We start from the raw sequence: 16421 nt of genomic DNA, 5'->3' as shown, positions 1-16421 counted from the left end.
AGTATCTGCTGGTTCTATTTGATCAGCTGCATCTCCTTGTTCACAGTTTTTTAAGAGTCGCTGACTATGTACAATCAACAGCACAGTGAGGCTGCTCCTGTGTATATAGTTCCTAACTAAGATTGAGAGTACATAGTGATTATTTGAAACTAGCACTCACCTACTATACTAGGTCTGCATTAACTGGATAGATTTATATCGGTAGGGAGATAAATAGTTAAGTACAAGATACTACTACATTGTTTCTGTCACCTTTCAACATTTTAGCTAGTTAATCTGACAACTGCAAAAAACCTGTCCTGTTACTGGACACAATAATCACTATTGGTACTATAATTCTGTATTAATGGTATGGCTGTTAGTACTGTGACTCATAAACAGTACAATATCTGTTCCAACCTGTATACCCTCTTTTTGTGGACAAATCGATGGATAACTATACCTTATCAGTATGCTTTTGATCATTTATATCTATATACAGTTAGGGAGACAGTGTGGCTATGATAAACCCCCTCATTTTTTTAGATGGTAATGACCTCTAAGATATCTTCGTTTTGTGTTTGAGAATACATTGTTCAGTGATTCTAGGGACTACCCTTATTGCATTATCTTCACACACACCCACTACTCACCAATTCAGTGGGGATACATAGGGAGAATGACTTATTTCTCAAAGTTTTGTGCTATAAGTTTCACTTATTTTTAAATATACTTTGTGTTGTCTAAACGTCTTTGCTTGTCTGTCACACTATTCTACTATAAGTTTTAATTAAAAGTTAAGTTTTAAATGACGTTATTATTTCACTGCACTTGTATTCGAGTGCTAACAAAAGGAGCTTTTCCCTTCCTCTTGCAAGGAGCTGTCCTGTATGTTTATTACGCCTCTTCTAGCACCTTACAATTATTAGGCCGCGTTTATAGTGGGCATGATGGCGCATGCGTGCGCATGGCGCGAACAACAGACCTTTTCTCTATGAGGCCGTCCACAGTGCGCGCGACTGCGTGGCAGATTTGTTAAAGGACTATCACGGCGAACTGTCCTGGTGATGCCTCCCCGTCGTGCAAACCCTATGAGCACAAATCGCTCGAGCGACAGATGGGCGTGACGCCATGCGCTCCATCGCACGCGCCCACTATAAATGTGGCCTTAGACTGTAGCATGAGCCTCCTTTCCTTACCCTTCCCTGCCTTTCCTACAGTTATTTCTGCAGAAGAGAGGGCTACCCAGAAGAGGGCCTCATCCTTTATTAATTTCATTCGTGATTTTAGCAGTGTCAGTAGTATAGACGGAGTGCTGCATCTGGAAATGGAGTCTGGCAACAATGGTCAGAAGACAGGCAGAGGTAAAAGTCAGGTGGCAGATAGCTAATGATGTTCAGGGGACAGGCCAAGGTTTGAGGCAAGCAGCAAGCAGGTATTGGTGGTCAGTAAACAAGCTGAGTTCAAGGACAACAGAGGAGCAACGTAGTAAAGTCCAAATTAGATCTACAACACATATAGGGAGTGATAGCAACGTGATGTTGAGTGAGCTTAAGTACTACGTAAACCTGAATAAACAGTCAGGGAGGAATGGTAAGGGAAGGTTTATAAGGGCTGGCTGCAGATAGGATGCAGGTGCCGGCAATGAGGCAATCATCAGCCTCAGAACGATCTCTGCAGGAATAACCACAGGCAACAGCATTCCAAGTGGAAGAACAGCATAACTTCAGGCTGGGAGTGAGAGAGACCAGGGTCCAAGACCCACCAGGGACCATCCTGTCAGTAGGGGAATAAGGGGTGGGTTACATTACACAGTATTGTAAATAACGTTAATTACTGTAGCAATAGCTTTGGAATCTTGTGCATTGAATTCAGGTTAAAGACACACTAGTATCAGTACTGCAAAGTACTATGGCAGCCGCAAAACCTCTTTTCAGAGGTGTGGGTCTTCCACGGTTTACGTGGGCCATGACATGCAAATAAATACTGGGGAAATGTACTTGGTTTCATGTGGTCATGGAAACAGTAAGTCTTGCTACATCTGTATATCCCTGTGGTGTGACCGGGTGTTGGTTTCTATTATTTTGGTGACCTCAATATTTTGTTCAGGTGTCAGATCCGACAGACTTGTTATTAGCATAACCATATAGACTTACCTTTCAAGCCAAGGCTTTAAGAAGTTTAGATTGTCTAACGTTGTAGTTTACTTACCCTACTGCCTCAATGATCTCGTATGGTCCTTGCCACCTGCAAGGAGTTTGTTCTCAGCTATAGACAACACAATTTTCAGGCTGGAACGTCTGTATTTTGGCATGTTGATTATGATATCTTGGTTGGTTTTCTTGAGCCCTCTTTATACACTCTTGAACTTTGCGAGTCAATCGGGCTATCCTGTACCTCATGTTATTTACAGGCTCTATAACATTATTTCCTTGCACTGGCTGTTAATCCTGCTATTCAGTCTGCTTGTCCGCTAAGGTTTCCTCCTGAGCCTTTATTTAAACACCAATTTTTAGGCTTTTCTTCTTTCATGTTTCATTTTGTTTGTCTTTCCCAGGCATTGAGAACAAGTCAGGATCTGTAAATTGATATGTAGACATGAATTTCTCATTAGAAATCCATTGCTCTGCCTTGTGGTCACCATTCATCTCTCAATCTGTCTGAACTAGTTTATAAAATCCTGGGAATTTTCCTCTCAGTTAGACTGAATAGGGTAGCCAGGAGATGACGGGGACTGTAACTTTTATTCTTTTTCCCTTTACAGAAGGTCCTTGGTTAACCACCAAAATCTGTTCCGCTAACCGACGTCGGATAGCAAATCATCGAATTGTGAATCCAATGTTAATCTGCGGTGGCGAGCGTCGAATAATCCATTCCGACATCGGATAATGCGTTCCTCAAATGCATTATGATGCGTCGGATAATCCGTTCGATGGATACCAAAAACACGGATAGCGAGGACCACCTGTATTTCAATAATTGCCGTTCTCCTGGGATAGAAGTTCACTGTCCAATACACACAGGTTATTCCAACTCTCTTATTTAGGTCCTGTTTATCAAGGCCAATTAGCCTTCCTGAAAGCAGAGTGACTGCACTTCCAGAGTCAAAAAGAGCAGTGGTTTTCTGTCCATGTAGTTTGCTAGTCCTGATGAATCAGTGTGATGTTTCAAACGCTTCCACGAGGTTGGTCAAACTCAAATTGCATATTCTCCGGTTCATTGGGATACTGACCAGCTACTGTATATGGTCCAATTCTCCGCAATTATAAAACTTGAGGGAAACCAATGTTCTTTTCAAGTTCTGATTATGGTTACCAGGTTTTTCCTTGATTAGTGCACTGGGCTCATGCTGTTCTTCATGTGCTCTCCCTGTTACAGCAATGCAGAAAACATCCATATTACGCGTCTTAAGTATTGGAGTTCGTCTATTACAGTAGTCCCAATCCTCATTCTGGGTCCATGACAGCGGCCCGTTGTGATTCTACCAGTGCCACAAACTAGTGATAGGAGTCAAGAGCATTTTGTCCAATCCATTCTCGCAAGCAAGAAAATCGGTCCACTAGCAGTAGCTCTAAAATGTGGGCAGGACTGTTGCCACTACGTGTCAAATGAATAAGGTCAAACATTTGGGAACGAGGAGTCCTACTGTAATGTCCATGCATAAAACCTCTGGCTGCAGTTACTCCACCGAGGAGACTCTGCAGCATCTTCTAAATCAAGGTCGTGGTAGGCCCTTTGAGCTCTACCGCACATAAAAAGCATGAGTATACCAGACCATTGTTTCTGCTGTCTGGTTTCCCTAGCAGCAGTTCTCTCAAATGCAAGGAGGAAGGCCTCAATATCATCCTTTGTAAAAAAAAGGATTTTTGGCTTTTATCACATAACACTCATCCATGTTGTTAGTGCTCACAGTGCTTGGTCTTAGAAGAACCTCACCCAGTCTCTTAACCACCTCCAGTAACATGGCTCTATTCTGTCCAGCCAGGCACAGCAACACCAGGTTGGTTTCTTGCTGCTGTGCAGCACCATGCAGATCAAAAACCATAACCAATGATCATATCTACTTCTCTGTAGCATGTACTGTAACAAAGAAGTGGATTATGCAGAATGCAGTGGCTTAGTCCAGTCATGCCGAATTTTCACAACAAGAAAACATGTTAATGGAATGAAGTATCCATTATAAGAGTTGTCACAAATAACAATGTGTGAATTAAAACCAAAGCGTTACTGATGACAAATATTCGCTGGTATGACTTTTTTCTTTTAACTCTGTTGTTCTCATCCTGACCTCAAAGAAGATGGAGCATATAAACTTTTCTTTGTTGCAAAGATTTATGTCAATGTTATCACCTTGTAAGATACTGTAATGTCGCTGGCTTTGTAGTGTGTGTGAACTAGAAAACTAGAACCAACAATAAGCCATTGCAATCACAAATGAATTTTTCTTTAAAACCGTATTCGGCACTGCTCAATAAATACAGTAAAAAAATGTTTTAGCATTATTTAAACTACACCCTTCATGTCATGGCATGTATAAATAGTGGAGGCCACACAAAGCTATTGGTGAGCCAATTAGTACCCCTATTCAATTATGTTCTTGCTACCAACCAGCTGGAGCTTGCCTGGAAACCACCTTTCATAAAGGCAAAAGATCAAACCTCCAAGGCGGGAGAACAATAACTAACCGATAAGAAAAATAATTGTAGTGTTATAGATTAAAAGAAGAAATAATCATTGTTTTCACTGGACAGAAAAAGTTAAAGTATTTACTTTTAAGGGGATTAAGGGCAATATTCACTAAGCATTGCTATGCCATTAAACACCTTCAGGTACTGGAAGAAACCGTATATTCATTTGAATGGCTGTAAGGTGTAATCCAGTGCTACAAAGTGTCTTATATGTGAGGTACACTGTACTAACTGTAAGTCTCTTCTTCATATTTACTTTGCTACAGAACATCCAACAAAGATACATGTGGAAGCTTCTCGGTGATACAACTATATCAAGGATGCTTTCTCACATTGGTCAATGCATGGTGTACCAGCAATCAACTAGTTTACAAAATGGAAGCAGCTATAAATCTGTATGTGACAGGGTGAAGTCAGGTACTGCTAGTAATGCTTGGGAAACATATATATCTGAGTCCTTCATCCAGCACTCAGAAGGTTAACCCAGGAAGAATAGCTGGGCAATCAGGAAGTAAGCAGACACACCTGACAACCAGCATGAGATATGAGGAAGCCATTGCTTGCAAGCAGGTGTCTGTCTCATTCTACAAGCTGCTATACAGATGGATTCACAACTCTCTCTAAACCACAGTAAGAACTGTTAATATTGTTTCCTTACTGTTGTGGTGTATGTTAAAGGTTTGATAACTGGACATAGCCAGCCAGCCTAGTAGATAGGGCTTGGATTGTTAGTAAGTTCTCCCAATGTGGAGTAGATTTTATTTTGCTTTTGTGTTGCCTTAAAGGGACAGTGAGCCCACATGTTCAGTTATGCTGTGGAGAAATAAAACCACTCAACATTTGCTTTAACCTGAAACTACACGTGGACAATTGTCTGACCTCGGCCACAGGCCGCCCTGCCACACTGTACTTGCCAAGTACAATTATATTTCCGTTCTTTCCCCAGGTTTGTCTGCATATACTGTATATTTTGAAGTAAAAGGGCTTATTTAATTTTCTAAATTAATAGCTAAAAACAAAAATAAAAATAGTAGGTAACCTGAAGTCATTTAGCAGGAAGGCTTTCTTGCCATGGGTGTGTAAGAGACATGTGCAGAGGATCACACCGGGAGACAGTTTTGGTGAAATTAAAACATGGCTTTATTCAGCCTGTCCCTATAAACAGTAGTTTAAGGCTAAACATATGTACAAAATAAATAAACACCTATCCCTGTGTAAGGGCTAACTTACTTCCCCAGTCCCTATCTGCAAGACCAGGAGGAATAGCCACTTACCAGCCTACCACCCCAAAGTCTCAAGTAGTACCTTAAGCAGGTGGCCCTTCATGTCAGTCCCTGTGTCCGGGTGTCTTGATCTCAGCACAGCCTTTGTGCTCAAGACAGTATCTCCTCTGTCAGCACGGTTCTGACTGTGGTAAGTAGTCTCTTGGTCTGTCGCAGCGTGTGTTTTTTTTATCCTCCTCTGATTACCCAGGTGAAGCTGGTTAATTGACTAGCTGCAATTTACCAGCTCTCTGCTGGATTTTCAGCCCACTAGAGGCAGCTTTATTTAAACAGGGGTAAGTCCCATGCTACAGGGTGCTTTTCTTTTGTTTTCAGAGTTCAACTTCCTGAATCACTCCCAAGATTTTCGGTGAAGACATACCTATACAAGACGTTTCCCTTGTTGTACTTGTATCATCTATTGCCGTTTAAGAAGAGCTACATTTTTGGGGATCTATGAATCAAGACCCTTAAGAGAAGAATTTCTGCAAAAAAACATCATTGTCAATTTAGGAGTCTTAATTTATCAAGGTACTTAGCTCCAATGTTGCCCTTTGGGTGATAGCACAGTATCAACTGGAGGCGTTACTGAATGCATATTGCAATGATACTTATCAAATTGTGCACCTCCTTTTCTCCTGCTTAAAAAAATCTGAGATGCCTGAAGTGGTATAAACCACTTAACAATGTGCGCAAGATGTAAAAACCTTGAACAACTTCTAATACAAGGGTGGTTACACACAGGGCCCTTGCATATGAACACTGCCGTCTCTGGTTCAGTCACTGTTCAGCAGAGGGGGAAGCTGGTTTGGGAAACAGGTAAGTAATCCACAGGTAGGGTACAAAGTTTTGGGGGACGTGCTGGGTCGTGCTATACCCAGAGGTTGGACAGCTGTGGACTGGCTGGACATGCTGGATACGCTTCTCTCACCAGGCCAGGGACAACAGGTCTAACTGTCCCTAACTCTCAGTGGCCCGGTCTTCAAACTGTATAATGCTGTTCGGAGCAGGAAATGATGCAATGTGTCAAAATATATACAATGTATCTTTAGTGTGTGCTGGTAGATGGATCTGCTTGTGATTCATTAATAGAAGACAAGACAAATAGGCCCAGTGCTACAGTATATAGGTACATGTTGATATGTTTATTGTCTCATAAGCAAGAGCCATTTAGTTCAACTCTCCAGCCAAAGTACAGTACCTTAAGCCTACAACCCTGTCACGGTATGGCCCCTCCGTAGGTCTAAACACTGCTGCACATGCAAAAAGCTCTCATAACTAAATGACCCTTGTTTTTGAGAAGATAAACAGATTGATATTTAGCTACATAATTTGTGAAGTTGAATGTAGCACTGGGGCTCTTCGTCTTTTGTTCTATATGTAACCCTCCTTGCCCAGCTCCCTAAAGAGGTTACATCAGTGCAGTGGTGTAGCAGGCATCCATATTTATTTGCCTTGTCTCAGGGGCTGCCAGTGGTTGGCTGAGCATAGGAAAATTTGGGCGCAAGGTGTTTTTCTACAGCAACATTAAATCTTTATTTGTGTCCCCTTGCTGGGGAACACTGCAGTCACAACATTCACAGCATTCACAGATTTACATGATTGAACGTGTTTTCATCAATACAGATAGCAATGATTATTAATATCTTCCCTAGGTGCCGACACATAACACATATGGGAGGTGCTTCTTCTTCTCCCTGTGGTAACACCAACATGGTCACATCAAGCCCCCCCCATTTATTCATATGCCTGAATTCCGTTTAACTGTGAGTACCCTGCTATGATCCTGCCCCTGTTTGTGTAACCTTACTGTTACTGCTCCATCCCTACTTGGGAACTGCCACTTCCTCAGGGATACTGAACACTGTGAATGGGGATCTGCTTGTAGGGCTGATCCCCAGACACCTTGGTGGTCTTTACATGGCCCACGGTGGCATGTCTACATTCCCTTTGGTGGGACATGCTTGTACTTACTTACGATCATATACCAAGGATCATAACTCATGGGGTATTGTCCCTGTTTTAGAATACAATAAAAGGGGGGCCTGACCCCTATACTATAGGGAAAGCCTTCCTATCTCTGAGCTGGGATGCTTATTTTTGACAGCCATCCTAGGACTTAAACTCCCCCAGAATCCCATGCTCCTTTCCCATGCTTCTGTTTTTTTTATTGTCTTTTAATGTTTGTTTTATTGTGATTTTTTTTTTAAGCATCACAATTGGGCAAAAGCACGGTTGGGCATATTTGGCTACTAGTGCTTTTGCTTATTTGTGTGTGGTGATGGGGTAGAAGGGGTGAGGTATGGGGGACGTTGCCCCTGGGAGGGTGGTTATGCCTCCTGGGTGGGTAGTGGGAGGGGTTAACCCCTAATTACCTTAGCAGTTATTAACCGCAAATATAATTAAGGGGTTACTGGCCATTAGCTACTTTTTTTATTTTAATGTTGGTGCCAATGAAGATGAGGACGAACATGAGGACAACCTTCATCCTGGCAGGGCTAAGTACAACTTTTATTTACTATAGGATTGCTGACTATTGATTGCTTTTAAATGGGCAAAAGCGCTATTATCTAAATATGGCCAATTGGGCTTTAGCCCCATTAGAATGTGGTGGTTGGGGGGGCGGGGGGATGTTGGGGGTAGAGGTGTGGGATATTGGGTGCCACCCATTGATTGACAATGTGGCTACCTGTGCCCTCGCCTTGATAACCATAGTGGATTAAATGGCTAGTGTTTGTTTTGATTGTAATGTATTTGATTGTATTGAGAGGGTGGGTGAAGGGGGTAGTTTGAATGAGCAAAAGGGATAGTAGCCATATTTGGCTACTAGAGCATTTGACCATTGCTGTGGGGGAGGGAAGGGGGTGGGGTTTGTTGTGGGTAGAGGGGATGGGTAAATGGTGTAATTTACACAAAGGTGGGTGGTTAGGTCTCCAAGGTGGGTAGCAGATGGGATTAATGCTTAATTACCTTAGATGTAGTAACCCTTCTGGGAGGCCTAAGCACCGACCCTGGGACAACTATCCCCTTCAGCCACCCCTTCACCCTCAAAAAACGGGTACTTCTGGTTAACCCCTTTATTACCTTAGCGGCTAGCCAGTAAGGTAATAAAGCTACTTTTATTATTATTTTAATCAGATAGTATTGAAGCAGGGGGTCTTCGGAGCTGAACCACATTAATTTCAGCCCCAATGACTCCCTGCTTCCTGAAATACAGGCCCCCATATACGTGGTGCTTTTATCTCCTATACATTTAAATGTGCCGGTCATGTGGGCCGTGACACGGGTGAATTAAACGCTCAGGAGATACCGGCACCCTATACCGGGCCTGTATCTCGGGAAGCAGAGGGCCCCTTCAGACTGAAATTAATGTAGTTCAGCTCCGGAGACCCCCTGCTTCAATACTGTGTAATTAAAATAAAAACATTGCGATCGCCTGTTAGAGATGCGCAGGGAGAGGGACCACGTCTCTCTCCTCTCACTGCGCAGCTTTTCCAGGCTGATGAAGCCCGGTAGCATTAACACAGTGGGAGTCCCATTCAGAAGCAGAGACCCTGATGGGCAATTGTCCCCTGCTCTGCACTTGGCAGTGATCAGGTCGCCCTTGATCCGTAGTTCACCAGCACATGTGTGGGGCAGGGCGACAATGGATCTGACTGCATCTGTAGATACCTCTGATGACACCGCCTGCTCTGTCATCACTCGTGGAGCTTACTTTCTATTTATTGGTTAATTCCTAGAGTATTTTTTAGTAACACAGCAGGAGAAGTGGGGTTACATACAGTATATAGGAGGTATTGTATGTCTTTATTTATATAGCGCCATTAATGTACATAGCGCTTCACAGTAGTAATACGCGACAGTCATATAAATAATAAATAATATAATTAACAGGTCATGGGAATAAGTGCTTCAGACATAAAACATTTAGGAAGAATAGTCCCTGCTCCGAGGAGCTTACAATCTAATTGGTAGGTAGGAAGAACATACAGAGATAGTGGGAGGGCATTCTGGTAAGTGCGTCTGCAGGGGCCAAGCTTGATGTATCATGTGTATAGTATTAGCCACGGTGCTACTCATATGCTTCTTTAAGCAAGTGTGTCTTAAGGTGGGTCTTAAAGGTGGATAGAGAGGGTGCTAGTCGGGTATTGAGGGGAAGCGCATTCCAGAGGTGCGGGGCAGTCAGTGAGAAAGGTTTAAGGCGGGAGAGGGCTTTAGATACAAAGGGGGTAAAGAGAAGACATCCTTGAGAAGAATGCAAGTCGGGATGGTGCATAGCGAGAAATTAGGGCTGAGATGTAAGGAGGGGCAGAAGAGTGTAAAGCTTTAAAAGTGAGGAGGAGACTTGAGTGCCAGATGCGAGAGCCCTCCTTGACACAAATCTATATGATCTGTTTTATTTGGGTTCTGAGCTTACAGGGGCTGTGTGTGTTTGAGATTCATTAATACCCACTCTTGCAACAGCTACAAATGAACGTATCTTATATTTATTGTAAGTAAAATCTATTATGTTTACTTTTACACTCTGTCAATATGGTAAAATTGCAAGATGTTAAAAAGCATTAGGACATTGATAACTAAAGAAATAGAACTTGCTCATCTAATGATTTATGTGAATGTATTGTAAATATTTCATGACTAATTAGCATTTCAACACAAGACTGTCACTTAAATCAGTTTCTCACAGATGCCTGCAGAGAGTAAAGCAAATACATCTAGGCTCAATCCTTAAACCTAATCAATAATTAGCAAAATGGGGTTAAACACAGATTTTAAAAGCCACTAAATATTATTGATTACGTACAATGTTAGTTTGTGTTGTGTATAAGATGTTTTTTTAATCATTCTGCGCTCTCTCAGAATCACAGGGGCCTATTCTAGTAGCTGTGAGATTGCCTTTGTCTTTTTGTCAGCGTGAGCATTTGTTGTTGGAGTCTGTTAGTTTCTGTGTGTGTTTGTTACTGTCAGTTTGTAGATTTTTTTAATGATTTGTGAGTTTTTTGTGTGAGTGACCAAGGAGGAAAGGAGTGGGAGGGCATATGAGAGGAGGTCTGGGAGTGCGAGTCAGAACAGTGAGAGTCTGGGGGAAATAGGAGTGCTGGGAGTGTGTGTGAGAAGAGGTCTGGTCGTGGTGAGATGAGGCGTGGGAGTGGTGGTGGTTGTGGTGACAGGAGTGTTGGGAGTGATGGTAGTGGTTGCAGGAGTTCTGGGAGTGGTGGTCAGAGGAGTGCTGGGAGTGGTAGTAGTGAGACAGGTTCTGGGAGTGGTGGTTGGAGTGACAGTGTGAGTAGTGATAGAGGGGAAAGGAGTGGTGGTGGAGGTGTGAAGGTTGGGAAAAGAGGTGGGAAGGAGGTGAGGAAGGTCCATGTTGATTAAAGGTGGCCAGGGAAAGAAGACCCAAAGAAGGTTCCTGGGGAGTTATGGATGGGGTTGGAGTGGGAATTACAGTGGCAGGGCGCAAAAGGAGACATTCTAACTCCAGAGGCTCTACAGCCTCCACCTGAAGTTGAGCATACAGGTCAATGTATGTGTGGCACTGGTAGTGTCTAATTTGTGATTTACTGCTCCTGGGCATGAGATCCTTATGGAGAAAGTGCTTCAAAATATAGCAAGCTCTTTGAAAACCACGCAGTAAGGTGTATAACGTCCGAGAAAAATCACATTTCAGAGAATGTTTGTGCTAGTGTCAGTTGTCTCAGAGTGACTGAACACAGTGGAAAACAATATTCTCAGATCCAAAACTGAGTGTCAAGGAAAAATATGTGGTGTCCAGAAGACATGTAACTGAAACCGAAGGTGGCCCACCTAGAATAATCAGTGGCGCTGATAGAGGAGAGGCTCCAGGAGACACAAGCCTCGAAGTCCATACACTACCTGGAGGGTGACCCTAAGATTGGTCCTGTGGAGTCAGAAGAGGAGGCAGGCTAGTCATACAGTATATGCTATTATCATTAAATCACAATAAATGATCTATTTTTTTTTTTTGCTGTAAATTAGTACCACTTTTTAGTGGTCATCAAGTAGCACTGAGGGGTATTGCATCCACATCTGGTGGTAAATGCTATAGATTTGAATGGCAGTTACTGCCAGATTAGGGTGTCATTTCCCCTATCACTGTTTAGTGAATCCCAGCTATTGTCTTCACAGAGGGATAATATTCATGTTCCGTTACATGTGCTTCCATTCAGGGGATTATTCATGAAACTGTTCTAGTGCATATCTGGGCAGAATTGCATGAAAACTCCCACCGACTGTGCAGCTGTGGATCAATTGGCACGGAAACCCCTTGGTGTACAAGCTACTTTTCCACAATGTATAATGTTAAAAGTTATAGGAATACCATATGAGTTTACATTAAAGGAAATAATAAGATAAATAAGGTTACTTTTTTTTTTTGCCAACGTACTGTATGTGACTACTATTGTCACAAAAAATAATCTACAGTATTTATCATTTTCTAAATAGATTTATAAGGTGTCATGTAAATAAGAATATAATTTACGGAAAACTTAAAAAAAAATATGAAATGATGCATGTCCTTTATTGGAGGACTTAATAAAATACATTTTTAATAGTAGGTGGATATTATGAAATTATACGTTTACACTAGAAATAATTATTCATGGTCTACTCAATGCATTTTGATTAGAAGAAAACAATTCTTACTTCCAACACTGATCTTTGCGTATTTATCTTCAAAGAGAACTATTGCTTTAGGTTCATACCCCAGTATTGCCAGCTGCACCAGGCACACTTCTATTATTGGGTGACTTGGAGACACCTGCACTGTTTGAGGAGTCGCATGAGCCTGCAATGGAAGAAATGGTTACAATACACTCCGAACATATTGCAGCGCCTCTTCTGCAGGGTTGCCCAATCCACCCAACAGGAGGAGCAAGAAGGAGAGACGAGGTTTGCACAGGAATTCAAAAGCAATGAATAAGTACATGTGGGAAACAAATTACTACTCAAACAGATCGTTGTATTTATGCATGTATATCTTTATCTATATAGCGCCGAGAGTGTACTCAGTGCTTTATAAAGACAAAACAGTACAGGGAATTATAATACAATAAGCGCAGCGAAGTTAGACAATGGAAAATAAATCCCTGCCCCGGAGAGCTTACAATCGAAGTGGTATGTTGGGAGACTTACAGAGACTGCAGGTGAGGGAATAAGTGCAGTAGATGGCAGTGCTTGGCCACAATGGTTGGTAGGAGTGACTGGGTGTGGGACGGTAGCAGTGAGTGAGTACAGGTTATTGGGATGGTTCTTTTGAGAGGTGAGTTTTATGGTTGGTCGGTATTAAACTAGATAGGGAAATTATCAGGGAAAGAGGTGGCAGGGAGGCATGGGTGAGAGCAGGTATGTATATGCCTGGGTCCAGGTGCAATTGAGGTGTAATAGCAAATTGCTGTGCAAGATAGAAATACATCTACTCTTGTAGAGTGAGGCAGCAAATACAATGGCTACGACATTCACCACTGCCCCCAAAAAGCCCCAACCCAACCCAACGTTTACACCCTTATAAACGGGACCACCAAGAGGAGGACATCCAGGACATCCACGTCAGACAATAACTTTCTACTACCCCACCACCCAAAAGGTTGAGAAGAAAATAACAAATAATCTTAAATTGGCTAAAATAAAAAGTTTATTACAAATTTTTAGAATGTAATTGTTTGTGATTGCCGTCTCTTACATAATTATACACATGTACATCTTAGCATGAATCTGTGGTAATATACATGCATGGATTCTGTTTTATTAAGAATTACATAATTAGAGGGAAAAAGGTTACCCATATCAATATATTTCATATATATATATATAAGCAATACGATACCGTTTGGAAACGAAATCAGCAGGCAGCACTCCAGAATTGAACAAACAAGTGTATTGAAAATAAACACAAAACCAACGTTTCGGTCCACGAAACGGGGACCTTTGTCAAGGTGGTGCCACCTTGACAAAGGTCCCATTCATGGACCGAAACGTTGGTTTTGTGTTTATTTTCAATACACTTGTTTGTTCAATTCTGGAGTGCTGCCTGCTGATTTCGTTTCCAAACGGTATCGTATTGTTTATTCTTCATTATAGGATCTGCACCCATACCAGTGACTATTATTACGGAGTGCTTTTTGTTCTTTTTCTATGTTATATATATATATTTATATGTATTATAATTTTGATGAATGAAGAGGAAAAAAAGAGGAATGAAACAAATTGAAGAAAAATTCTATAATTTTTTTTCCACAAGAAATGTATTTACAAAATATACATTAACGCGTCGCCAGAAGCTGGCTGAACCAAGGTAAGGGACCTTACAGAGGCCTTCGCCACCCCCCCCCGGGAAGCGCACGGGGCCTCTGTAAGCGCCACGCCCCCCTCCCCCCCACCGCAGAGAATCCCCATATCTTTGCGCACTGCTGCATTAAGAGGCAGGCAGAGACACAGGAAGAGAGTAATCATTAGAAAGGAAGAGGGAGAGACAGGGAGGAGGGTGACAGCAGCTAGAGGGACTGCTTGGGTTTGCTGAATACTTCACTGAACACGACATTAATAACTGTATATATTTAACATGCAATTATCGACCTGTGCAACTGTATCAGGTTTTCAAGTGTTAATATGTCACTGCGTATATTTTAGAGAGTTTTCCCTCCATTGAGGGAGGTTTTCAGCCTACCATGTATAATTGGTAAAAGTCCATAAGTAATTAAACATTCTGTCATTTACAGTAAGTACTGTAGGCAAACAGGCATCTAATCAGGCAATGTCGCATTCTATTAATGTATACATGTACATAGCCAACGGTATTGCATCCCCTCATAACGCAGAATATTGCATTATAACACAGAATATTACAGATTTTTCACAGGATTTAATGTTCGTGGTAATGTACATACTGTAATTAGGTAGACAGTACTGAGAAATTGCAGCCACTTCGGGGTATATAGAATAAGTCCCTATGGCTCTTGTCAATGTGCTACAAAGTCTCTTCCCTGTTCTTCTTCTGCACTAAAATCAGCTTCACGGCATAGGGAATAGAGTGTTATCTACTGCACAAGAGCATGGCAATCTGATGGCAAAATTAGAGCAGGACAGACACCCAGTGCTCTACCAGCTGCAATTTGATGCATCGTTTACAGAGCATGAACTAGCTGTGGTTTGCAGTCAGTGAACAATAACATAGGGATTTGCAAATGTCTTCAAATTTGCTTTCCAAAATGTTCACATGTTTTGTTTAACCTTCGCAGTGCCGTAATTCGAGGGCCACTGTACTTCAGGGATCGCGACCGTGCCACTATATTGGTGACCATCACATGGTCACGACTGCCCCATGAATGACAAATATGGAAGTAGAGGGGGATCCTTCACAAATATGGCACATCTGTTCAGAGTCTTATTTTTTGGCCATCATAGCAATTCTGTGGATGAATGCTCCACACTCGGTAGAGAGTCGTGATGTTTAGTGGTCTGGATTAAGGTGTATGCAGGCAGCATAGATGCTTCGGTTGCCTTTCAGGTGTCTCCTGCGTCCTGGACCGGATGGGATGTGTCACGTGACAGGAAGTAACATCACTATTAACGGGGCAGAGTACGTACTCTGCTTTACTTTAGATGGGTGCTTGTGACAGATCGGCGCGGTAGTTGAAAAAGAGAAACCCTTTTAAGGATATTATACAGTGTCACATATACATTTCAAAGGCAATGAGAACATGACAAACTGCTTAACACAGGTAGAAAACCTAATCAAAGAGTTAATACATTTTCTAAATGTAACACCCCTACCACCACCAGGCTGCAGAAGACAGGGTGTACATGCAATCAGTCTCTCTCTTGCACGGCAAACAGGATTTCTACCTGCTTCAGCGTAGTGTAGCTCAGTCAGATTTACCTTTGGTCTCAGGGCTTCTCCAGTGGATCCAGGCCAAGGCTGTAGTGAGGAGTAGAATAAGTAGAAAAGGCGCCAGGAACTTTTAACAGGATGCTTGCTTTATTGTCAGCAGACACAGCATAACAGGACAGGTTTTCAGCTTGTCTCCCTTACAGCAGTTCTCTCTCTGCCTGCAGTTCCTCCCAGGACCCAACTTAACCCTGGACAAGAGTGGAGTGGGCTTAGCCCCAGGTCCCTACTTAAACCTGGCTATAGCCCTGCTCCCTGCAGCATGGAAACCACTGTTGCACCAGGCACCTACTGTAGCACAGTCTGCCCCAGTATCCTCTCTCTCTAGGGTAGTTCCCCACCTCTTATATCCAGGGGAGTGTCAACCTTTCCCCTTCTCTGTCTCTGTGGAAACCATGCTGTAGCAATCTGCCACCCCACCGGTCACATGGCCTAATAGAACGTTCCTAGCTCTGAGTCAGGCCTCTTGTGCCTGGGATCTGCAACATTGTATCCTATCTCTGAGCCAGCTCACATGCAGGACCATGTGTAATGGGTTTAACCCCTACACTGTCAGAGTGATGCCCTAGCCTGCATGCTAAAAGG

The 16421-nt window shown here is 42.5% G+C and overlaps 1 long non-coding RNA gene across 5 annotated transcripts in view; it reads right to left on the bottom strand.

The window, feature by feature from the left end:
• The window catches only part of LOC142475901 (uncharacterized), a 76773-nt gene extending 60554 nt beyond the window's left edge, over window positions 1-16219 (bottom strand). For 4 of the 5 annotated variants that reach the window (XR_012791197.1, XR_012791196.1, XR_012791198.1 and 1 more), the window contains exons 1-2: window positions 15828-16219; window positions 12596-12737 (exon numbers count right to left, since the gene is read on the bottom strand). This is a non-coding gene — a long non-coding RNA (uncharacterized LOC142475901). Of the gene's footprint in view, window positions 1-9790; window positions 11829-12595; window positions 12738-15827 lie in introns of those variants that run through there. The other variant, XR_012791200.1, reaches the window with a different exon arrangement.
• Window positions 16220-16421: the final 202 nt, after the last annotated feature.

This window comes from Ascaphus truei, chromosome 2 (assembly GCF_040206685.1).
Source record: "Ascaphus truei isolate aAscTru1 chromosome 2, aAscTru1.hap1, whole genome shotgun sequence".
Taxonomy (NCBI): domain Eukaryota; kingdom Metazoa; phylum Chordata; class Amphibia; order Anura; family Ascaphidae; genus Ascaphus; species Ascaphus truei.
The sequence above is the reverse complement of the archived record's forward strand: the minus strand, read 5'-3'. Positions and strand labels throughout refer to the sequence as shown.